This window comes from Schistocerca serialis, chromosome 4 (assembly GCF_023864345.2).
Source record: "Schistocerca serialis cubense isolate TAMUIC-IGC-003099 chromosome 4, iqSchSeri2.2, whole genome shotgun sequence".
Taxonomy (NCBI): Eukaryota; Metazoa; Arthropoda; class Insecta; order Orthoptera; family Acrididae; genus Schistocerca; species Schistocerca serialis.
This window is the reverse complement of record NC_064641.1, coordinates 786720326-786747039: the sequence shown is the minus strand read 5'-3', so window position 1 is coordinate 786747039 and position 26714 is coordinate 786720326.

Here is a 26714-nt window from a genome sequence, read left to right as displayed (position 1 = left end):
TTGAAGAAATCTACTAACCAGCTGCTAAGTGAAGTAGTTTCGTGAAATATAAGTCCCTCGATGTTGTTAGAGTCAAACAGATGATAACAGAAAGGGGCTAAGTCATTTGGAAGATCAGGAAGTGATTCTCAACCAAGTTCAGCAGTCGCATATGTGGTGATACTTGGCGTACGCGGGTGTGCATTATCTTGGAGTAATGACACAACTTAAGTTGTTTTGTTTCCAGTAGCAACAGCAAATCGTCTTAGACGTTCAGTACACGTAGCAGCTTTTATTGTTTCATTTTATGATGAAGATTTCCATTCCTGATGAAGAATGACCGTTTGGTTCCATCAAATGCACAGCATAATTTTTTGATGCTGTGCAACATCCTTTGCACGGTATGATCCTTTTGTCAGAAGGATGTGTTCTTCTTTGCTGCTCTTTAAGTTTTCATAAACCGCAGCATTTATCAACACCTATAACACAGTTTCTAAAAAGTGGCTTGTGCCTAAGGCAAGCCACACGGTAATGGGCCAGCAAAGACGAACATGCGAATGTGTGCTGATTTTTTTGGAGTCGCTTGACACCTGTTTGTGGGCCGCGGTGCCAAGCTGTTCTAGGCGCTTCAGTCCGGCACCACGCTGCTGCTACGGTCGCGGGTTCGAATCCTGCCTCGGTCACGGGTGTGTGTGATGTCCTTAGGTTAGTTAGGTTTAAGTAGTTTTAAGTCTAGGGGACTGGTGACCTCAGATGGTAAGTCCCATAGTGCTTAGAGCCATTTGAACCATTTTGAGCAACTGATCTACCTTCAAAACTCACTTATATATATATATATATATATATATATATATATATATATATATATATATATATATATATATATCCTTTAAAACTCACGTTTATATATATATAAATAATAGAGGGAAACATTCCACGTGGGAAAAATATATCTAAAACAAAAATGATGTGACTTACCAAACGAAAGTGCTGGCAGGTCGATAGACACGCAAACAAACAGAAACATACACACAAAATTCTACCTTTCGCAACCAATGGTTGCTTCATCAAGAAAGAGGGAAGGAGAGGGAAAGACGAAAGGATGTGGGTTTTAAGGGAGAGGGTAAGGAGTCATTCCAATCCCGGGAGCGGAAAGACTTACCTTAAGGGGAAAAAAGGACAGGTATACACTCGCACACACACACGTATCCATCCGCACTTACACATACACAAGCAGACATCTGGCTAAACATGGCTGCTTGTGTCTGTGTATGTGCGGATGGATATGTGTGTGTGTATACCTGTCCTTTTTTCCCCTTTAAGGTAAGTCTTTCCGCTCCCGGGATTGGAATGACTCCTTACCCTCTCCCTTAAAACCCACATCCTTTCGTCTTTCCCTCTCCTTCCCTCTTTCCTGATGAAGCAACCGTTGGTTACGAAAGCTAGAATTTTGTGTGTATGTTTGTGTGTCTATCGACCTGCCAGCACTTTCGTTTGGTAAGTCACATCATCTTTATATATATATATATATATATATATATATATATATATATATATATATATATATAAAAGAGATGAGTGATGCCGGGAAATGCGCAAGTGGGCTGAACACAAAGCACGCAAGTGATCATTTTAGGTTCACTGCTAGCAGGACGTCGTGTGCAATCAGTAAACGTCCTACTTTTGTCCTAGACATAGCCGCGCTGCTGCTACGATTGCAGGTTCGAATCGTGCATCGGGCATGGATGCGTGTGATGTCCTTAGGTTAGTTAGGTTTAAGTATTTCTAAGTCTAGGTGACTGATGACCTCAGATGTTAAGTCCCACAGCACTTACAGCCATTTGAACCATTTGTGTGCGTGTGTTTATGTCTGTGTGCGTGTGTGTGTGTGTGTGTGTGTGTGTGTGTGCGTGTGTGTGTGTGTGTAAACGTACGAAGAGTTCGATGAACCACATGAATATGATTCACTACAGAAAAACAGTAAAAACAAGTGTTCCAGGCGAACATTTCAGGTAAGAAGCACTGTAACACAACCATCATCATTACTTTTTGTAACTGTGTTTGTCATGTATCAGTTATATATTTCGCTGGAAAAAAATTGTACACCTGGAAAGTCGACGTCGATTTTGATCCAAAGACGGCATTTGCAACCTGGGGGAAAGTAGATGTTCTCATAATGGTTTCAACGTCGTCCGCCAACAGATTGCTTAGTGGTACAGGTACCAGAGTGCCATCTGCGTCTGTCCTTTAATAGGGATGTTGACAGCCAGAAGGCTCCGTATAGTGAAAATGTGTGAAGCAGGCAGGCAACCGTCTGACAGAGATGCACTCGTGCTTTCTACACCCATATGACTGAGTTTCAAAGGGGTCGGATTGTGTCCTTTCGAGCGGGAGGATGTTTCTTTCGGAGAATTACCATATAAGTTGGAAGTGCTGCACCAGTTGTACAAAGGTGCGCAAGGGCGACGTGACCATTCTCACACTCGTAGATACTGGGCGTGCACGCATCACAGACGCCCGCCAGGATCGTGGAATTGCAACGCCAGCAGTGGCAGAATGTACAGTTACTACAGCACAGATAAGGCGTGCGAGCCCAGATGTATCAACTGTTGCGAACCTGTTACTAGCAATGGGACTACGGACACACTCGCCTCTAGCCCATCTTACGCAACAGCATCGTCGTGCACGCTCGACTGGTGCCGTAAGAGGATCACTTGGAACATGGAATGGTGCCTCGTGGTCTTAAGCGATGAACGCAGATTCTGCCTGCACGCAAAGTGATGATTCGTTTGCGCTTAGGACGTAGACCTGGTGAGCGTTGTCTCGTTAAATGCATTCGTCCGAGGCGCCCTGGCCCCACCTTTGGTGTCTCTGGAGGGGACCTAAACAGAGCTCGGTACGTGCAGAGTGTTGTTAGACCTGCTCTCTCGTCGTTTTTGCATTAGAAAGGTAATGTGGTGTCCCCACAGGGTAATGCTCGCGAACACATTGCCCGTGAAACTCTACGTTCTCTGCAAGACGTGCACCAACTTCCAACTTCCATTGGCCAGCACGATCTCTAGACTTGCCTTCAATCGAGTACGTGCAGGATATGATGGGACGAGAACCGACTCGTCGGCCAACAACTCTTACAGAACTACGTGAACAGGTGGAGCAGGAGTGGAATAACGTATCACAGCCCAGTATTAGCCATCTGTACGATCGACTGGACGTCAGAGTTAGCGCCTACGTTGTCACCCTTGGAGGGTACAGCACATTCTGATTTGGGGGTTTCAACATGGTACCTCAGAACACTTGTGCTATTGATCTATAAATGTAATCATTTGATGTATTCCATATGCACTGTTGCAACAATAAATCTTGTATGAACTGGTATCCTCTGCAAGCGTGTACAAATTTTTTTCCAGCAGTGTGAATTTTGAACTGGTAACGGCACTTTTACAATGAAACACACTAAACCCAATTGGTGACTGGTTGCTGCTGTAGACCATCGACAATTTGTACATAACACTATTGTCTGAAAAGAAAAATTGAGGTGGTGCGCTGCTGGCGCCAGTCTCCATCGATTGTCATCCCGATCGTTGTGAGTCGATTTTCGATGCCTGCTTGTCTTCTTCGCATCTTTGGAGGATGGCTATTTAACTGCGGCGCGCGCGCTCTGCTGGGGCTCGAGTTCGGGTATCAGCTATGTGAGCGACTGTGACGTGTAGGCTGTGGAAGTATGCAGCGTGGCGAGTGGCCGAGTAGGTACGACGGAGGAGCGTGGGCAGCTGCTGCGGCGTGTTTAGCCGTTGGAATGCAGATCCACCGCTGCCGATGGTGACTGAGACTTCCTTGAGATTTGAGGAACAGATTTCCTTCGCGTCTGTTACATGTTACTCAAAGTGAATGATATGGAGTCGTCGAATTGTTCCTTGGTGGGTTTTGTTCATGTTAACTGAATACCCGAGTCGCAGTCATGGACTGTGCAGCTGGTTCCGGCGGAGGCTCGAGTCCTCCCTTGGGCATGGGTGTGTGTGTTTGTCCTGAGGATAATTTAGGTTACGTAGTGTATAAGCTTAGGCAATGATGACCTTAGCAGTTAAGTCCCATAAGATTTCACACACATTTGACATTTTCTGAATACCCAAGTGCACTCAAAACTATCTTGATTGTTTCAGTTACTTGTCACTGTATTTGGTCAAGCCTCCTGATATGTTGACGGCATTTAAGAGAGTGCTAGCTACGCACAAATAGACATGAAGCTGTATTTAATGCGTAGCTAGAGGTCATATCAAGTAGTACCTGGCTTTCGAGAGCGGGCCGAAATAATTTTCCCTATATCCTTTTTCTATTCTATTATTTTATTTGTTTGGTCTAGAGAATTGGCTAATCAAATTTTAAGATCCGTTACTGGGCAAGCACACTAAACCCAACTGGTGACTGGTCGCTGCTACAGACCATCGACAATTTGTAAATAATATTACTGTGTGAAAAGAAAAATATTACGAAATCCCGATGCAGATTTTAAACTTTGAAGTTGTTTGTTTCTGTCGTCTCTTCCTCTCGAACTTTTCATCCAATTTCAATGCATCCAGTGTTTCTTGCTCCCATTTCTTGATCTGTCTGTGTGTGCCTAGTAGTACGGAGCTATGCTCCAGCTGGGTCCTCACTGGAAGCAGGAAGAAGCGGCAGTGACAGGCGGAGCGGTCCAGCGGCGGTTACCCTGCCCTGGACTAGCCTGGATTGCGCCCGGCGCTCCAGGGGGTCACGGCTGGGTTCAATATTCCGCCTCGGCCGCAGCCGCAGCCGCGGCCGGCGCTATCGGGCATCTGGAGCGGCGGTAATAGTTTCCATTACGGCCGCGAGCAGGCCACGAAACAATCCATTCATTCCGTTATCTGCTGCTTAATGTTGCGCAGAATTTTCCGCGGCCGAGCTGCGCCGTTTTGAGGAGAAGGCCGGCGCGCGGTCGTGAGCTACGATGCGCCAATTACGAGATGGCTCGCTAATTACCGCAAGGTCAGCGCCTGCTTTATTTGTCGGCCGCCGCGGGGCTGGGGCTGCAGATGGCATCAGCGGGGCCGGCGTGTCTGCGCTTTGAAGTGTGGCCATCACGAGTGGCAGCGCGCGCCAGCCCAGAAACGTTATCCTCGGGGGGCGGGGGCGGCTGCGGGGGCGGGAGCGGGGGCGGGCGCCCCGGTCGCCGTCCTGGCAGCACGCCGCCGCTCCGTGTTCCGCACGGGCCGAGCTCATTAGACTCGTAGCCTCGTTGATCCAGTGTCTGGTGCATCCAGACACGTAACGACTGGCCACAGGGCAACGGGGGATACTCTTACCACAGCATACTATCGTGTTCTGTGTGTTATAGGCAGCACATAAGATACGAGTACCTCGGAAACGTGCTTGGAGACATCACATTGCCGCTGTACGCTGCACATCATTTTCTGGCCACGTATGACGCTAGCCCTGACAGCTAATGTAGTTACTTTGGCTAGTTTCCACTTACAGCGAGAAGGGGGATTTTCTTCAGTGTGAAGAGACTGCGCCATGTTTCCTCTAGTCCTCGTAAATGGTTTGCAGCCGGAGCCTACATGGGTGACGTGCAGGACGAGCAATTTCCCCGTTGCGGCCGATGTTTCCGACGTCTGTTGCACAAAAAGTTTTTAAAGGACCTTACAGAAGCGCTGTCAACAGCAGCATGCTCTCCTGTTTCTGACTGGTTGGAAGGGTGTACACACATCAAAAAAAGTTATGCATCACTCCAGTTTCCAGAACTCCTGAACATAGACGTTGACTGTGGATATTGTATCACAGACACAGTTCCTTTGACTATTCTCTGATGTCACTAAAGATGTAAACAACCATGCATGAGCAGCGTCTATTAGACGGAGGGGGTCCGACAGCCGATCAGTTCCAGCCATTCCACTAGGAAGGAGGTAGACGGCTCTTGCTGTCTGTAGTTCAACCATGCCTTGACGGTCAGTACCGCAGTTCGATGGCGTCCGCATTGTTAATTTATGCTAGGAAGGGCTCTCAACAAGGCAAGTGTCCAAGCGTCGCGCAGTGAATCAAAGCGACGTTGCTCGGACATGGAGGAGATACTGAGAAACAGGAACCGTCGACGAAATGCCTCGATCAGGCCGCCCTAGACCTACTACTGCAGTGGATAACCGCTACCTACAGGCTATGGCTCGGAGGAACCCTGACAGCAACACCATCATGTTGAATAATGCTCTTCGTCCAGCCACAGGACGTCTTGTTACAACTCAAACTGTGCGCAATAGGCTGCATGATGCGCAACTTCACTCCCGACGTCTATGGCGAGGTCCATCTTTGCAACCACGACACGTACAAATGGGCCCAGCAAGATAGCGAATGGACCGGACAGGACTGGCATCACGTTTCTTCATCGATGATTGTCGCATATTCCTTCAACCAGACAATCGTCGGAGACGTGTTTGGACGCAACCCTTCCAGGCTGAACACCTTAGAAACACTGTCCAGCAAGTGGAGCAAGGTGGAGGTTCCCTGCTGTTTTGGGGTGGCACTATGGGGGGCCGATGTACGCCACTGGTGGTCATGGAAGGCGCCGTAACGGCTGTACGATTCCTGAACCTCAGACCGATAGTGCAACCATATCGGCAGCATATTGGCTAGGCATTTGTCTTCATGGATGACAATTCGCGTCCCTATCGTGCACATCTTGTGAATGACTTCCTTCAGGACAAAAACATCGCTCGACCAGAGTGGCCAGCATGTCCTCCAGAGGTGAACCCCAATCGAACATGCCTGGGGTAGATTGAAAGGGCTGGTTATGGACGACGTGACCCACCAACCACTCTGAGGTATCTACGCCGAATCGCCGCTGAAGATTGGGACAATCTGGACCAACAGTGCCTTGAGGTGGATGGTATGCCACGACGAATACAGGCATGCATCAATGCAAGAGGACGTGCCACTGGGTATTAGAGGTACCGGTGTGTATAGCAATCTGGACCACCACCTCTGAAGGTCTCTCTCTATTGTGGTTCAACATGCAATTTGTGGTTTTCATTAGCAATAAAGAGGGCGGAAATGATGTTTACGTTACTCTCTATTCCAATATTCTGTACAGGGTCCGGAGCTCTCGGAACCGAGGTGAAGCAAAACTTTTTTTGATGTGTGTATGTTAAACGATTTTGTGTAGCTGTCTGAAGCTTGGTGACATCGTTGTGTCAGCTACTAGCCTCGTTGACTGTAGACGTCGTGTGGCCTCTGCGGCACAGGTAGTGCTTTCGTTGTGCGAAGTCGACAGTAGGTGACCAAGTTATCTAGGCCTACCGTAGAATGGAAGATGGAGAGGATGCGATGTGCGTTCCTGGGCACGGACGTGAAATACTGCTTCCGTACTTTCTTGTTTCTGTTGGCGAGTGCTGCGGATTTGTGAGCGTGAATTTATTCGTCAAAGTCGGAGAGCTCAGAGTAGAGTGTGGAGCCACCAGCTAACTGGAGATGGTATTCGATAAAAGTGACGATTAGGGTTCAATGACGACAAGACATTTCATTTGTACATGGAAACTATTTCCCTGTTGACTTTGCACTTTCTTCCTATTTTGTATCTGTTGTGATTGTTCTTTTTCTTTTGGTCCATATTATCTCCTCCCAAAACATGGAAAGCAAAGAGGCTTCAGTAAAAGATATTTGTTTCACTGTATTGAAGATGAAGCAGTGCTCATAGCACTTAAGATATGCATTTTAGACCGCATGTTTACTGTACTTTTCGTTATCTTTTGGCATGAGGAATCCATTCCTGGAGTTCTGTCGTCGAGTTTTGAAACAGCCTGTATAAGTTGAAGCCAGAGCCGTACTTATAGTTAAGAAAGGAGTGGGACGGCGTTGTAGCCCTCCAACGACGTTATTCAGTCTTTACAGAGACCAAGGAAATATTGAAAGCGAGATATGACCCAAACTAAACCGTATCATTTCCAACAGTTCTCTTCTTGATGATCCCTAACTGTGCTGTCGAATTACTCCTTGAAGGATTATTTCTTTTACTGCAAGCGGACTTGATCGCGGTATCCTACAACACCTCATAAATTGAAAATGAGCTCGTTTGGTAGCTAAATATTGACCGGTCCCTCGCTGCAAACACCCGCCTTGAAACTTCCTTGCAGATTAAAACTGTGTGCTAGACCGAGACTCGAACTCGGGACCTTTGCATTTCGCGGGCAAGTGCTCTACCAACTGAGCTACCCAAGCACGACTGACGACCCGTCCCCACAGCTTCAATTCTGTAGTTCGAGTCTCGGTCCGGCAGACAGTTCATTCTGCCAGGAAGTTTCACATCAGCGCACACTCCGCTGCAGAGTGAAAATCTAATTCTGGACCTGCCTTGAAGTTCACTGAGACCAGCTCTCACGTTGTTAGCTGAAAATTGCGTTAAAAAATAATCTCTCTGCTGAAGGCAGATCACTCTGTTTCTTCTTTAAGTATAACTAAACAGAATGCAATGTTCTCCTGAACGTGGTTCTCAATAGGAACTCACGAAAAATAGGTAATTTTCGTGATTTTTTCAGTAAGACAAAAAGTAATGCTAAATTTGTTGATATAGTTTTATTCGTTGCACTTTTGTCTTTCAAATCATTTTTTGTCTACATTGGACGGTCCACGGTGCCAATGCATCAGATGGAGGTGGACGGATTCGTTGCAGCCGGAACATTGCTCATCTGCGGAAACTCCCGAAGACTTCCTGTTGGACGTGTAACAAAATGATTTTGTGTAAGTTATTCTCAATATATTTTCTATCAGCGTACTAGGATAATTGTAAAATATTAAGATCTAAAAAAATTGTTACTTGTTACAATAATTGCCAATTTTTTCGACCACAAAATGAAGACAAAAGCGCGTACCGAATATATCGCAAAATGGGTATGTATGCTGATAGAGAGTTTAATTTAGTATGTCGGCACCAAACTCTGACCAGAGTCGTATGTGGTGTTGTCAACTTGAAAAATACAGTTTCGAGAAAAAACGCGTTTGTAGTTTCGCGTTACATTTTTATGTTGCTAAGTTAAACATACCTCTAGTCAGCGATCCCTGGACCATACAATAATCCTCCCATATCCGAAAGGAAGTCCTCTTTCATCTTCTTCATGGCCATGGTGGTCCTACGGGACTCTTTGGAAACTTCCGTCCTCCGCTGATCTGCTCGCTCGAAACGCTTTTCTTTGGCTTTTGAGGAGAGGTTGTGACACGCCGGTCCGAACTCTAGTTTGAGCACTTTTATAATTTCCATAGTGCTTATTAGACCGCTCCGTCCGGCTCTGCAGTGTGCTTTGTGTAAGCGGGGTGCACTCAGCCCTTGTGAATCCAGCTGAGGAGCTACTTGATTGAGAAGTAGCGGCTTCCGTCACGAAAAGTGACAACGGCCGAGAGAGTGGTGTGCTGACCCCAAGCCCCACCATATCCGCAATCAGTGACTCCTGTTGTCTGGGGACGACACGTTGGCCGACCGGTACCGTTGCGCCTTCCGATACCAGTTGGGACGGATTTATTGGATCGTCGTTGAAATTACATGCTGCCACACTGGCAGCGATGTTGACTATTTTTTTCCCGCAGTGAAATGTTTTCGGAGACAGTTTTTCACAAATCGCCTTATGACTCGATAACGGAGTTTCTGGCGTACTTGGGATGAACTCTACAGTAAAACAGTAAAAATGTTTTTTTTTTTTAATTTTCAAAAAGGGCTACTGCCTTAAGTGGGCACACGTGGGGATGTACTCAAACATCAGAGGAATGGAAAATAATTTCACAGGAGTCTCAGATTGTGAGAATAATGAAAAAATCGTATAACTTGCACAGAAAACCAATACAGTCTCGTATCTTACATAAAAGAGTCATTCCACGTACCAAGAAACTTTACGTGACCTTACAGTTACAAAAGCCAGAATAATAATTCCTTATTCATATCAACGGCCGTAATATTACTTAATGAGTGGGAAAGCAGTGGGATAAACTACTTGCAGTCTTGGATGACTGAGCAGAAAATTGATACTGATTCCCAGGTGCCCCAACCAAGTTGTCAAACCGAACGATGAAATTAACCGTGCTCACACGAAATGCAATTGCAATGTACCTCTCGTGAATAAATCTGGAAAACTGAGAAAAGTATAACCACGCAAAGGCTGTGCAAGCAAGGAACAATCTTACCATAGTCCTGGACGATGTCATTATAGTGTGACTATTTCAGTATCGCAAGACAAGCGTCTATACCAAATAGTTTAGCGCGTCCCAGCAGAAAAGCAGAGCATGTTCACGGTAGCAGGCGGCAGCAGCCATGCGAGGTCTCGCTGATTTGCCACGCCAAGAGATACTAGAACCTGGCTGATCTCGTGGTTTAATCAGCTAGCTTAAAACATGCGTTTGGGGTTATCTATCAAAGATGAAGCTTCTCTAGCAGAGAAAATATTTGTCACATTATGTTGTTTGAGACAAGCAGGTGCTTATCGATACGCATATGAGTACTGTAGAATATTTATATCCGTGGAGTGAGCATGGCCTACTGCTCATATTCTCAACATCAAAACGGTCTAGTAACGTTATTTTAGGACGACGCTGCTCGTCTACAATTTGAGTTAATGGCGAAAGTGAATATCACAGTTATTCGCCTTTTTTTATTTATGCTCTGCACTTTCAGTTTCAATAAGAGCTATGGTGCAGTATTGACGATACTACGGATGTGAAAGGAGAACGAGTTACTTTCCACAACTGTATACAACCAATGAATAATTATAAGTGTCTTGTACTGTGGAGATAATTTCTGCTATTTTATGGCCATATGTTTGCGAGGCAAGAGGTAGATAAATTTGCAAGTTTGAGTGAATAAACTCCCAGTCAGTGTATGCATACTGGTGCTACATTGACGAGCAGATAAAATTTATACATGACAGTCTGATTAATTTCCTCCAATTTATGCAGATTCTCAAACAATTGGGTGTATCTAAGTATTTATGGATGAGACAGTTTCCTATGCAATGACACTGTAGCATAATTAATTAGAACAGATACCAAAATATGAGTCAGTACAATAGAAAACCTAAAAAAATGTTCTTTTATTACTCCAAAATTCGAGCATTGGTCTCTAATTTCTTATTTGGCGCCGTCTACAGAGTCATTGTAACCTAATTAATTCGAATAGTGATTCGACAATATGAAAAAGTGCATTAGAAAACGTAAAAAATTTTGTTGATGTCACTTCTTATCTCGTTACCGAAGAAACGTAAATAAAGTGGAATCTGATATATGATACTGTGGACGAAAAACACAGTATCGTTGTTATTCACATCTTTAAGCCAGCTTCAGTTCCTGGTATCAAACTGTCAACAAGTCTGTGAAATGCGTATACAAAGTTTCACGGTACTTCTGAAGGTGATATATCTGTAGCAGCGAAGTAATAACACTCAAAATACGCTAGGCGCTATACGGTCTAAAATGGGAGGTCCCAGAATCGGGTGATTTGAGCAACAGCAGATGTTTCGCACAGGATTCTCGTTCCGCGCATCCGAATAATCACTCCATAGATATTTAATCTCTACGATGAACACAAAGTATGAATGATGTCAAAATGCCGGCCGTGGTGGCCGAGCGGTTCTGGGCGCTTCAGTCTGGAACCGCGCCACCGCTACGGTCGCAGTTTCGAATCCTGCCTCGGGTATGGATATGTGTGATGTCCTTAGGTTAGTTAGGTTTAAGTAGTTGTAAGTCCGATAGTGCTCAGAGCCATTTGAACCAACGATGTCAATGTTAGACTGCTTTCAGCGGATCATCATTTATAAGTGCCCACTTGAAAATGACATTTAGTTTCAAATTGTCCAATAGTGGTGAATAAAGAACTTTATGCTAATAATAAACAGCGTCAGTAGGACCAAGTCTTTTTCTTTTAATCGACCTTTTAAGGTAGTGGACTCAGACGTAAGGAAAAAATCGAATTACCACATACATTAGTACTTAATATAAACACAGAAAGCTTTTGACAATGTTGATTGGAATACTCTCTTTCAAATTCTGAAGGTGGCAGAGGTAAAATACAAGGAACGAAAGGCTATTTACAATTTGTACAGAATGTAGAGGGCAGTTATAAGAGTCGAGGGACATGAAAGGGAAGCAGTGGTTGGGAAGGGAGTGAGAAAGGGTTGTAGCTTCTCCCCGATGTTATTCAATCTGTATATTGAACAAGCAGTAAAGAACTTTATGCAGTTATAAGAGTCGAGGGACATGAAAGAGAAGCAGTGGTTGGGAAGGGAGTGAGAAAGGGTTGTAGCTTCTCCCCGATGTTATTCAATCTGTATATTGAGCAAGCAGTAAAGGAAACAAAAGAAAAATTTGGAGTAGGAATTAAAGTCCAGGGAGAAGAAATAAAAACTTTGAGGTTCGCCGATGACATTGTAATTCTGTCAGAGACAGCAAAGGACCTGGAAGAGCAGTTGAACGGAATGTACAATGTCTTGAAAGGAGGGTATAAGATGAACATCAACAAAACCAAAACGAGGGTAATGGAATGTAGTCGAATTAAGTCGGGTGATGCTGAGGGAATTAGATTCGGAAATGAGACACTTAAAGTAGTAAAGGAGTTTTGCTATTTGGGGAGCAAAATAACTGATGATGGTCGAATTAGAGAGGATATAAAATGTAGACTGGTAATGGCAAGGAAAGCGTTTCTGAAGAAAAGAAATTTGTTAACATCGAGTATAGATTTAAATGTCAGGAAGTCGTTTCTGAAAGTATTTGTATGGAGGGTAGCCATGTATGGAAGTGAAACATGGACCATAAATAGTTCGGACGAGAAGAGAATAGAAGCTTTCGAAATGTGGTGCTACAGAAAAATGCTGAAGACTAGATGGGTAGATCACATAACTCATGAGGAAATATTGAATAGAATTGGGGAGTAGTTTGTGGCATAACTTGACCAGAAGAAGGGATCGGTTGGTAGGACATGTTCTGAGGCATCAAGGGATCGCCAATTTAGTACTGGAGTGCAGCGTGGAGGGTAAAAATCGTAGAGGGAGAGCAAGAGATGAATGCATTAAGCGGATTCAGAAGGATGTAGGCTGCAGTAGGTACTGGGAGATGGAGAAGTTTGCACAGGATAGAGTAACATGGAGAGCTGCATCAAACCAGTCTCAGGACTGAAGACCACAACAACAATAAATACAGAAACAACGACGTGGAAAGTAGGGAATCCATACGGGCTGCAAGAACACTGTGACAAAGTGTGGACACTTAGCGCCCATGGATTCATTACACGCGTTAGAACAGGTTTAGGACAGGCGCTGTAATTTCCCCGTGCCTGTCTCGCTCACACAAGATGCGTCATCTGCACGTACCGTACCTGGAGGCGGCTCTGAGTGAAGCGGTGGTGACCTGTTGGCAGTGGGTTGGGGGAGCGAGGGGTGCGGTCAGCGGGAACAGCAAACGCCGGCTCCCCTGCCAGCCAGCCAGGCGCTGTTTGCCGGCCGCCCGCCACTTGTTGCTCGCCGCTCGCCGTCCAGGGGCCGCCGGTGGCCGCACCCCTGCAGCCGGCGCGGGGGCAGCTGGTCCAGCCGCCGTCATTGTCCCACTCAAGTCCCGCCGCAGCTGCGCCGGTCCCCAAACAAGGTCAGCAAACCCTCTCCCTCGCCGCACACTGTCTCATTCTGTACCTGGATGCACGATTTCTGCAGGGTGGAGCCGAAATCCGAAGAAAACATTTCGGACGTCGTCCGGGGCTATTTTCTGAGCACCTGCATATAAGGGCAAGTATGCCTCCGGTGACCCTTTACAGAAACTACAATTCACTCTTTTATTCACAAGTGCCTCTTTGCGAAAGTAACGTGCCAAGGCGTAATTAGGCGCTCATTGTAGTCACTTGATAAGTGAGCACAATGAGTGTTTTATGACAACGGGTTACTTTCGCAACAAAACAGTGGATCTTTTACTCTCACAATGACTCTAATAGAGTCGAGACCGAGTAACTGTAACACAATGCCTGGTACAAAATAGGAAGCGCTAAGGAGGAGAGAAGCAAAAAAATAAATAAAAATAAATGAAACTTCATGGGTTCAGAGCGTAAGCGATGTTACACTACTGACCATTAAAATTGCTACACCAAGAAGAAATGCAGATGATAAACGGGTATTCATTGGACAGATATATTATACTAGAACTGACATGTGATTACATTTTCACGCAATTTGGGTGCATGGACCGTGAGAAATCAGTACCCAGAACAACCACCTCTAGCCGTAATAACGGCCTTGATACGCCTGGGCATTGAGTCAAATAGAGCTTGAATGGCGTGTACAGCTACAGCTGCCCATGCAGCTTCAACACGATACCGCAGTTCATCAAGAGTAGTGACTGGCGTATTGTGACGAGCCAGTTGCTCGTCCTCCATTGACCAGACGTTTTCAATTGGTGAGAGATTTGGAGAATGTGCTGGCCAGGGCAGCAGTCGAACACTTTCTGTATCCAGAGAGGCCCGTACAGGACCTGCAACATGCGGTCGTGCATTGTCCTGCTGAAATGTAGGGTTTCGCAGGGACCGAATGAAGGGTAGAGGCCGGCCGCGGTGGTCTAGCGGTTCTAGGCGCGCAGTCCGGAACCGCGCGACTGCTACGGTCGCAGGTTCGAATCCTGCCTCGGGCATGGATGTGTGTGATGTCATTAGGTTAGTTAGGTTTAAGTAGTTCTAAGTTCTAGGGGACTGATGACCACAGATGTTAAGTCCCATAGTGCTCAGAGCCATTTGAGACATTTTTGAATGGTAGAGCCACGGGTCGTTACACATCTGAAATATAACGTCCACTGTTCAAAGTGCCGTCAATGCGAACAAGAGGTGACCGAGACGTGTAACCAATAGCACCCTATACTATCACTCTGGGTGATATACCAGTATGGCGATGACGAATACACGCTTCCAATGTGCGTTCAACGCGACGTCGTCAAACACGGATGCGACCATCACGATGCTGTAAACAGAACCTGGATTCATCCGAAAAAATGACATTTTGCCAATCGTGCACCCAGGTTCGTCGTTGAGTACACCATCGCAGGCGCTCCTGTCTGTGATGCAGCGTCAAGGGTAACTGCAGCCATGGTCTCCGAGCTGATAGTCCATGCTGCTGCAAACGTCGTCGAACTGTTCGTGCAGATGGTTGTTGTCTTGCAAACGTCCCCATCTGTTGACTCAGGGATCGAGACGTGGCTGCACGATCCGATACATCCATGCAGATAAGATGCCTGTCATCTCGACTGCTAGTGATACGAGGCCGTTGGGATCCAGCACGGCCTACCGTATTACTTTCCTGAACCCACCGATTCCATATTCTCCCAACAGTCATTGGATCTCGATCAACGCGAGCAGCAATGTCGCGATACGATAAACTGCAATCGCGATAGGCTACAATACGACCTTTATCGAAGTCGGAAACGTGATGGTACGCATTTCTCCTCCTTACACGAGGCATCACGACAACGTTTCACTAGGCAACGCCGGTCAACTGCTATTTGTGTATGAGAAATCGGTTGAAAACTTTCCTCATGTCTGCACGTTGTAGGTGTCACCACCGGCGCCAACCTTGTGTGAATGCTCTGAAAAGCTAATCATTTGCATAACACAGCATCTTCTTCCTGTCAGTTAAATTTCGAGTCTGTAACACGTCATCTTCGTGGTGTAGCAATTTTAATGGCCAGTAGTGTATTACAGATATTACAAAATCGAGTCAAATGTATTTTAATTTGGTAATATGAGCCCACTTATCGTTACGACGTTACACCCCCTCTGGCCTGGACGCCTCCTCTGATAGGGTTCGAAAGGATGTCATATAGCTGTTGTGTGCTGTCCTGATGAAAGCTGACCCTCAAATGCTGCAACTGGTTCTCGATATCATGAATACTTTGATAGAAGTAACGTCCGAACTGGTCCGACACATGTGCTGTCGGCGACAGATCTGAGGGTCTTGCAGGTTGCGCAGACAGTTCAGAGATCCGTACCATATGTGGACGAGCGTTGTCCTGTATAAAAGTGCCACCAGGATACTATGGCATGAGAGATAACACATCTGGAAGCAGGATGTTCGTGACGTAGCGTTGTGCCATTAGAGTTACTCAACCACTACCAACCGTGACTTAAAGCTCCTATTATACGATGCCCTTAAACCATATAGCTATACACCAGTTCTCCAAGCGTGCATATCTGTAACTACAGGATGATTCACATAGACCAATTATGCCCTCCACGCGGGACATATCTGACGCGCATGCGCAGTAGACGGTGATAACGCGCGAAACGCGAATAGAACTGTCCGACCTCTTGTAAAGTCATTCGTTCTGCGACTCGAAACACAAGTTGGGCCGTGTGATATATATTGGAACTCCATTCGTTCAAATTATTTATGTGAGCTCAAGGCTCCTATTTAATAAGAAATTGTGTTTTATCATTATTTATTAGGTGATTATTATTCTCTTATCTTGGTTACTACTGTTCTGAATTACAGACGCAACATTTAGTTTCGTAGTACGACACTTGGTTACACAAATATATGTCTTTATACAGCATTTTGCACATGGAGGACCCACTTGTTTTTGGAGCTATTGTCCTGGCAGTAACAGTTAATCTTTGGATTAGGGCAGAACGACGACGAAAACGAAAAGCCAGGCGTTGTTGAGTTCGACCGTGGCTGAAAAGATGGGACGAACTCGGGGGATTATATTCACTGCTCGTCAAAGAACTGAGGCCGAAAGATCCGCAAGAATTTCGGAACTTCGTGAGGATGGACATGGCCTGTTTCGAGAAGCTGCTGTCCATGATAGAAGATGGAATCAGCAAGTGTGACACCGTCTGTCTCACATTCTCGAAAGCAAGAATTATACCATACTTTTACACGTTTTGTGACCATACCAGCCTGGACACGAATAAATTACCGGAAAATGCCATGTTACGTTGCAGGCTGATTGTAACATTACGTTTCATGGAGACTGGGGAATCTTTTAAGTATGGCTTCTAGCCACAGTATAGAACAGTCGACCATTTCAAAAGTTGTTGTGGGAGTATGCACTACAATTTGCAACACTTTAAAGGACCAATACTTAAAGATGCAGTTGTGTTATTTTTCCATGTACGGAGTGTATATATATGTGTTACTCAGAGTTTTGCAGTCCTCGTCTGCCTCACTGGGCCTAACTGCACGGACTTTCTCGCCATCACAGCTAGTATCTCTTTTCATGCTGAATAAAGCAAGAGATACAATCAAACATGAACTTTCGTAAACTGAGACATTACGATACAAATAGAAAATCACAGTATAAAACTATATTCGTGTTACCTAGAAAGAAACGATTGCCGACGTATCTTATTATGATACAGCGGGTCATAGATACACTTTTCCTCGCTGTATACCTGAATTAAGACGCTTAACGCCTCGTTGTTCTCTTTCATTTCTAGAATACGAAGGAAAATTGCTTTCACAAACAGCTTGTATAAAAGAGAGTCTACTGGCCAAAAAACCATATTTTCCGCATTTATGAAATCTGCTAACTGAAACAAAATGCGGAAGATCCCCAACAGAAAATCATATATTAGCTACTAGCCAACTAATAATAAGCAAATAACAAGCAGAAAGCACTGTGGTACCCCTTCCAGCGGATTCGCGAGTTATCACTGCCTATTGTGCATGCGCGGATTAACGGGCGTTCAGTACTGCTGTCTAGCCTGGCGCGCGGATAATGTGCCAGCTAACTTTCGTAGTTTCACCTACCGCTAGATGGCTGTCGCGCTAGACCAGTACCGTATACTGCGGATCATCGTGTAATAGCCGCTTAAAGCCATACCTGTTGGCTTCACACATTATGACGCGATGTGGCACTCCATTGCAAGAAAAAGACCGACATATTCTCCTACAATGGTCGTCCGAGGAAGTACAGAACGAAGATTCGTCACTGAACACAATGAGACCCCATTCGTCAGCACCCCACGCTTCCCTGTCACATTACCACTCCAAATGCAGCTATCTGCGCTGTGGTTTAGGGACAGCCTACACATGGGACGACAGCTCCCCCGTCCAGCTGTTACTAGACTCCAACCAATGGTATGGAATGACATTATTTGTTCTCCGAGGGCAGACACAGTTGCGGACCTGTGAGGCGCATGGTGGACAACATGGGGGGCCCTCCTATGTCGAGGTCAGACGTCGTCGACAGAAACCTTGACAACGAGCGCCCATCCTCACGTTCCCATGCGGTCCAACACTGTGCCACTAGCACGTCCAAATGCCCCACATATCTGGATATTGCATGATTCGTCTAGCTGGCCAAATGGAGGACCACGATGAGGCCCCTTTCAAACTCAGACGACGACACGGCATCTCCGAGTCCTTCAGAATGACCACTGCACAACTGACGTCGATCTATTATATGCCCTGCAAGACTGGTAACCAGACTAAACACCAACGACATCAGTGTACTCTGTCAGCCACCTGTCTGTCGCAGAGAGCCGTAAATCTGATCAGTTGAATAACTGCCGATGGTGTGTCCATGTACGAGGGTTGCCCAGAAAGTAATGTACCGCATTTTTTTCTTCAACAATTCGTTATTGAACATAATGAGTAACACGAAAGAATGGTGTTTTATGCATACAGCATATTTTTCCACATAATCTCCATCCCGTTCGATGGCCTTTCTCCAGTGCGAAACAAGGGTGTGTATGCCCTGTCGGTACCAACCCTTGTACTGGTAGCGGAGCCAGGGTTTCGCTGTCTGAATCACCACCTCATCGTCCTCAAAATGTCTTCCACGAATCGCATCCTTTAATGGCCCAAACGAGAGGGCTAAGTCGGGGCTGTACGGTGGATGGGGTAACACTCTTCAACACTGTTTTGCGATATGCTCAGCAGTCTTTTGACTTGTATGCGGTCGAGTATTATCGTGTTGCAGCAGAACATCTCCTGGGTTGCTGCGGTACCGAAATCGACGGAAGCGCATCTTGAGTTTTCTTAATGTATATACATATGCTTCTGAGTTTTTTGGTGCCGACTATTGGCATCACGTCAATGAGAATCGCACATTCACAATCCCATAACATGGTGATCGTGGCTTTACCTGCGGAAAGAGTTGCTTTGAATTTTTTCTTCCGTGGGGAGTGGGAATGGCACCATCCCATCGACTGTCGTTTTGTTTCGGGCTTAAATGGTGAACCCAGGTGTCATCACCTATCACAGTTCGGGATATGAAGGCCTCCCCCTCTGCTTCAAAACGTTGCAACAAATGAAGACAAATGTTTTTCTGTGCGATTTGTGATCCACTGTTAGAACTGCAGGAACCATCCAAGAGAGTTGATACTTGTAGCCACACTTCCTTTGCTGATTGACAGAGGCAGCGCCAACTGCCGAGTCGTAACGCGTCTGTCTTCGCGGATGACAACATATGGTCCCTGCAACATGTCAGGTGTGACAGCCGTGCGTGGTCTAACCCGACTGCCGCAAATCGTGGAGCTCCGCGGAACCGCCTTCTGATGACCTCAGCTTCCGTGCTCAGCGACTAACTGCTCTTCTGTCGACAGCAGAAGCTCCATAGACTTTGCACAGGCGTTTGTGAATATTCCCCACAGTTCCTTTCACTGCAGTGATATATTCAATGGCGGCACGTAGCCTGTAACGTACATCTCCTGCAGACGCCATCGCCATTTTGGAACTGTCCAGCAGCTACGTTATCTGTCGGAAGTGACGGAAACTCGGCGCGCTCACTCAGGAGACCTCTGATAATACATAGGTAACGTTTCGCATTCGTAGCATTGTTTTCGGCTGAGGAAAAAAAATGCGTTGCATTACTTGCTGAGCAACTCTCGTACGAAGTTACATTGACATACTACCATGTCTTTTGGGTGCTTCACTTTTTTTGTCAGTCTGTGCATATGCACATCTGTATCTGCATCTACAACATACTTCGCAAGCCAGCTTACACTGCGTGGTAGACGGTACCTTGTACTATTGCCAGTCATTTTCTTTCCTGTTCCACTCGCAAATGGAGCGAACGAAAAAGGACTATCTACATGCTTCCGTGTGAGCCCTAATTTCTCTTATCTTGTCTGTGCCATTCTTACACAACATGTGTAATGGCAGTAGGATTGTTCTGCAGTCATTCACAGATAACTTTCTCGTTATCGTTTCGCAGAAAGAACGTCTTTTTCCCCTCCAGGGGTTTCATTTTTCCCGAAGCATTTTCTTGATACTCAGTGTTGATCGAACCTAATGGTAATGAATCTAGCACCACGTTTCAGAATTGCTTCGATGTCTCCCTTTAATCTGACCTGTTGGAGATCCCCAACACTCTAGCAGTACTCAAGAATCGGTCGCACAAATACACACCAAAGGCGACCATTCGCCTTAACTACAAATAAACTTTTGTGTTCCTGGCATTTCATGTTGTCGTGCAACGTTACGCCAAGACGTTCAGTCAACATGAATGTGTCAGTCAGCACACCACCAGTCCTGTATTTGAACATTGTAGGATGGTGTTTTTACTCATCTGCATTAATTTAGATTTTTCTACGTTTAAAGCAATTGCTAATTATCACACCAAGTGGAAATCATGTCTAAAATATCCAGCACCCTCTTACAGTCACTAAAAGACGTCTTGCGCATTACAGCATCAGCAGCAAACAGTCGCAGATTGCTGCTCAGACTATCTTTTAGATCATTTATGTATACTGAGGACAACAGCGTTACTGTCACACTTTCCAGGGGCACTCTTGATGGTACCATTGTCTCAGATAAACTCTAAACGTCCAGGACAACATATTGGATTTAAAAATATTTAAAGAGCCATCGAACCGCTCACACATCAGAGAATCAGTTCTGTTTGTTCGGACTGTTATTAACAGCCTGCAGAGCGGCTCTATGTCACCTGCTTTCTGAGAATATGGAATCTGCCTGCTCTTCATCCATGGTTCACAGAATACCGAGTGAAAAGAGCGTAAGCCAACTTCTTCATACGTCATATTTTCTGAATCTGCGTTGCTTTGTGGATAGAAGCTTTTCTTTTTCACTGAAATGAAGAACATACAGAATTATGTGCCTTCCATTTACATCAAAAAGGAAATGTGATTAGCGATAAGATTAACAACAAAATTGGGTACCATACATGGCGGATATAACTAAGGAGGATATAATAATCAGATTAGCACAGGTAAAGAAGTTACCCGTCAGTGGCAAACGAGAAACTTATCTGAGGAAAACAATTCCCAGCATGTGTGTCTGGAGTAGAGCATCGTATGGAAGTGGGTCTTGGATTACGGGGAAACAAAAAAAGCGTTTGAGATGTGGTGTCACAAAATAATACTGAATATTAAGCAGGCTGATGAGAAAGGAATGCGGAAGTTCTGCACAGAAACGATAAGGAGACGTGGTACTAGACGAATCCTTGGAAGGCAAGAACTGTATAGGAAGATTGTTATACATCTTAGAAATAACTTAGGACGTTGTGTGGAAGTGATGTGGCAGTTGGCATAGAACAGGAAACCGCTACGGGACGCATCAAACCACTGAGGAGACTGTTAACACAACACAAAGTTCTCTGAATGTTTCTTTTAGACTTTCCTATGTGCTATATATCTTGATACGATCCTACAGAAGAGAGTCTTTGGATTCCTTCGAATTCTACTGTCAGATATGATCGCACTGTCAGTATCGCCGACCAGACTGTCAGACAACTTTATGTACTCGACGGAAGCGTCGTAAGTCTGATGTTATTTAGTGGTGTTAGAGGAAGTTCGACCATTACTAACAACCGTCTCCAACGTTTTCCTCTACCCCTAAGTTCACCCAGGTGATAAAAGTAATGGGGTACCTCCCAGTATCATGCCGGACCTCCTTTTACTCAGCGTAATGCAGAAACTCGACTTGGCATGGGCTCAACAAATCGTTGGAAGTCCCCTGCAGAAATATTGAGCCACGCTGCCTCTATAGCCGTCCATAATTTCGAAAGCTGCGTTCCATGGACAGTGTTGTCTAAATTTATGAATCTCGAAACTGCTACTAGTGCAGGATTTTGTTCACGAACTAACCTGTCTATCAGTCCCATAATGTTCTATGGGATTCTTGTCTGGCGATCTGGGTGGCCAAATCATTCGCTCGAATTGTCCAGAATGTTCTTCAAACCAATCGCGAAGAATTATAGCCCGGTGACATGGCCCTTTGTAATCCATCAATATTCCATCGTCTGGAACCGCGCGACCGCTACGGTCGCAGGTTCGAATCCTGCCTCGGGTATGGATGTGTGTGATGTCCTTAGGTTAGTTTTAAGTAGTTCTAAGTTCTAGGGGACTGATGACCTCAGAAATTTAGTCCCATAGTGGCCAGAGCCATTTGACCCAATATTCCATCGCTGTTTGGGAAGATGAAGTCCTTGAATGGCTGAAATTGTTCTCAGTTGGTTCAGCTGGACCGGAGAATACAGTCCATTCCATGTCAACACAGCTAACACCATTGCGGAGTCACCAGCAACTTCCACAGACCCTTGTTGACAACTTGGGCCCGTGGCATAGTGGGCTCTGCATCACAGTCGAACCATCAGCTCTTATCAACTGAAATCGGGTCTCATCTGACCAGGCCACGGTTTTCCAGTCGTCGACTGCCCAATCAGTATGGTCAGGAGCCCAGGAGAGGTGCTGCAGGCATGTCGCGATGTTAACAAAGACACTCGCGTCGGTCGTCTGCAGCCATAGCCCATTAACGCCAAATTTCGCCGCACTGTCCTTAACAGATACGTTCATCGTATGTTTCACATTGATTTATATGGTTAATTCACGCAGTGTTGCTTATCTGTTAGCACTGACAATTCTACGCAAACGACGCTGCTTTCGGTCGTTAAGTGACGGTCGCCGGCCACTGCATGTCCGTGGCGAGGGCTAATGCCTGAAAACTAGTATTCAAGACACACTCTTAACACTGTGGATCTCGAAATATTAAGCTCCATCTACCATACGGCGTTCAGAGTCTGTTAACTCTCGTGATGGGGCCTCAATCACGCCGGAAACCTTTTCACACGAATCATCTGAGTACAAATGATAGCTCCGCCAATGGACTGCCCTTTTATATCTTGTGTACATTATCTGCACCATCTGTATGTGTGCATTCGCTACCCCATGTCTTTTGTCACTTCAGCGTAATCATTAAACACTTCTTCTTTTAGTTGCCAGCCTATGGACGTGCTTTATGCTACACCTGTCATCTTCACCACCACGTCACAGAACTTTAAGGGGGGGTAGGACGTCAAACGGGCCGACTTGGAGCAGGAGAGGCACCACACGACGTTTTAATTTCCACTGTCTACACTTTTACAAATAAATTCATAAAACTTTGTCAACACGACCAGGAAGGATTCAGGATTCAAACTCATAGCAATGTAAGTTCAAAAGTATAACAAAATAAATTTTTTTACGTGTCAAATTTCATCATTTTTTCACTTACTATTGGCTGCATTTGTTGCTATAGGTACACTTTTCTTCACAAGTAAGAGACATCCGTCGATGAATTTTGCGCAGCATACAAACCATACTTACAGGTGTATGAAACTCTAGAATTTATTTAATCAATGAAAAAATGAGTGAGCTGTTACATTTTAAACTTCATGTTTAGAAAAAACTCAAATTTTATGATTAATTATCTCAATTTTTAGCACAGTTTTTAATAGATTTGGAAAATTCTAGGGTTTCATACACCTGTAAGTAAGGTTTGTATGCTGTGCAAAATTCATCGAAGAATCTCCCTTACTTATGAAGAAAAGTGTACCTACAGCAACGAATACAGCCAATAGTAAGTGAAAAAATGATGACATTTCACATGTAAAAAAATATGTTTTGTTATATTTTTGAACTTCCACTGCTATAAGCGTGAATCCTGAACCCTTCCTGGTCATGCTCACAAAGTTTTATGAATTTATTTGTAAAAATAAATTAAGATGTCGTGTGGTGCCTCTACTGCTCCAAGTCGGCCAGTTTGACGTCCTATACCCTTTAAATGATCTTAATGGGAAATTTCTAACCGTAGCATATGCATCATTCTTGCAATTAACACACTCAAATAACACTTACACAACAATCGATACTGCTTCAGATGACCTCTTTAAAATGGGTTTCATTTGGACATTCCTCACACTACGAATTTGTAGCTAATAACAGGGGATTCAAGCTATAAAAGGTGTTGTGGAAATCTGCTGCGACTCTTTTAAAAGCGACCAGCTCTTGTTGTCGCGTGAGGGAGACGCCTATTGTTACTTTTCCGGGAATAAGAGCCGCTGTATTGTATTAATTCCCCCGAGGTGCGTGGCAGTTGCATTGAATAATTTGGACTGAGACCGACGCTGAATGCGAACCAGCAGTTAGGCTTTACATAACGCAGATATTTTATCCATTAAGTAAATCGTCGCGGTTCGGTTCAACAGGAGCTCTAATCTTCTGGGGCCGCGGAAGTAAGTCGAGGTAATTTGTACAAGAGATAAAAAAAAGGACTGTCGAAGCCGCACTTCTCAGTGCTTCAGATACGACAGACAATTTAAATCATAGCCATTTCTTAGAGCGGAACCCGTAATGCATAATTACTACTTATATTACTATAAAAACATTAAATCCGAGCAATATCGTAAAAGTTTGAAATGAATGATTCAGTTTAAAACAAAAATTGCCTTTAACTTCTCACTGACATTTATGTTTTGAATTTCTCGTTATTTCTGTAAAATAATTCTACACTACTAGCCATTAAAATTGCTACACCACGAAGATGACGTGCTACAGACGCGTAATTTAACCGACAGGAAGAAGATGCCGTGATATGCAAATGATTAGCTTTTCAGAGCATTCAACCAAGGTGCTGACATGAGGAAAGTTTCCAACCGATTTCTCATACACAAACAGCATTTGATCGGCGTTGCCTCATGAAACGTTGTTGTGATGCCTCGTGTCAGGAGGAGAAATTCGTACCATCAATTTTGCGACTTTGATAAACGTCGGATTGTAGCCTATCGCGACATTGCCGGTCGCGTTGGTCGATATCCAATGACTGTTAGCAGAATATGGAATATATAATCGGTGGGTTCAGGAGGGTGATACGGAACGCCGTGCTGGATCCCAACGGCCTTGTATCACTAGCAGTAAAGATGACAGGCATCTTATCCGCATGGCTGTAAAGGATCGTGCAGCAACATCTCGATCCCTAGGTAAACAAATGGGGACGTTTGCAAAACAACAACTATCTGCAAGAACAGTTCGACGACGTTTGCAGCAGCATGGACTATCAGCTCGGAGACCATGGCTGCGGTTCCCCGTTGACGTTGCATCACAGACAGGAGCGCCTGCGATGGTGTACTCAACGACGAACCTGTGTTGACGAATGGCAAAGTGTCATTTTTCAGATGAATCCAGCTTCTGTTTACAGCATCATGATGGTCGCATCCGTGTTTGGCGACATCGCGGTGAACGAACATTGGAAGCGTGTATTCGTCATCGGCATACTGGCGTATCACCCGGCGTGATGGTATGGGGTGCCATTGGTTACACGTCTCGGTCACCTATTGTTCGCATTGACGGCACTTTGAACAGTGGAAGTTACATTACAGATGTGTTACGTCCCGTGGCTGTACCCTTCATTCGATCACTGCGAAACCCTACATTTCAGCAGGATAATGCACGACCGCATGTTGCGGGTGCTGTAGGGGCTTTCTGGATACAGAAAATATTCGACTGCTGCCCTGGCCAGCACATTCTCCAGATCTCTCACCAATTCAAAACGCCTGGTCAATGGTGGCCGAGCAACTGGCTCGTCACAATGCGCCAGTCACTACTCTTGATGAACTGTGGTATTGTGTTGAAGCTGCATGGGCAGCTGTACCTGTACTCGCCATCCAAGCTCTATTTGACTCAATGCCCAGGCGTATCAAGGCCGTTATTACGGCCAATGGTGTTTGTTGTGAGTACTGATTTCTCAGGATCTACGCACCCAAATTGCGTGAAAATGTTATCACATGTCAGTTCTAGTATAATATATTTGCCCAATGAATACGCGTTTATCATCTGCATTTCTTCTTTGTGTAACAATTTTAATGGCCAGTAGTGTTACAGTGCCCCTCCCCCCCCCCCCCCAAAAAAAAAAGTACACCAGCGATTCACTGGTATGTTTGCGTAGCTAAGTTTCTGACTTGTCCATACTGAGTTCAATGTCTAAGACTATAAAAAAGGATGCTTATATTAATTTAACTTTATGTAATGGATAGAAAGAAAGTACGTTATTAAGTTTTCATGCATGTACTGTCAGAATACGTGAAAGGTTTGTTTATGACTACACGAGAGATTTTACGTTCGAATTCTCTTAATCTCTCTATTTGGCAACGGAATACTTCCAGGAGAGCAAGTAGGTTCCAGACACAGACAATGAGTCTTCCTTATCTCTCATTATTCGTCCATTTTCTAATAAAAGAGTAATTCTAGAGACACTGACAACCTCCAACAGTCTACGGCCGTACACAGCGCAACCAGAATAGCGGCCGCAGTTGTGCTGTGTGTATCCGGGTAAGAACATTTAAGAGGCTGCCAGATGACTGTGATGATGTCATCCGCAGTCGTGGGCAGTAATTCTGAAAGTGGTATATTTCACAGTTTAAGCCCGTATGAGAAGTCGTACGTGTCCATAAAAATGAAAATTTCTAGTCGTGAAACCTTACATTCAGAAATTTGTTCTTCAAGTTTACACTTA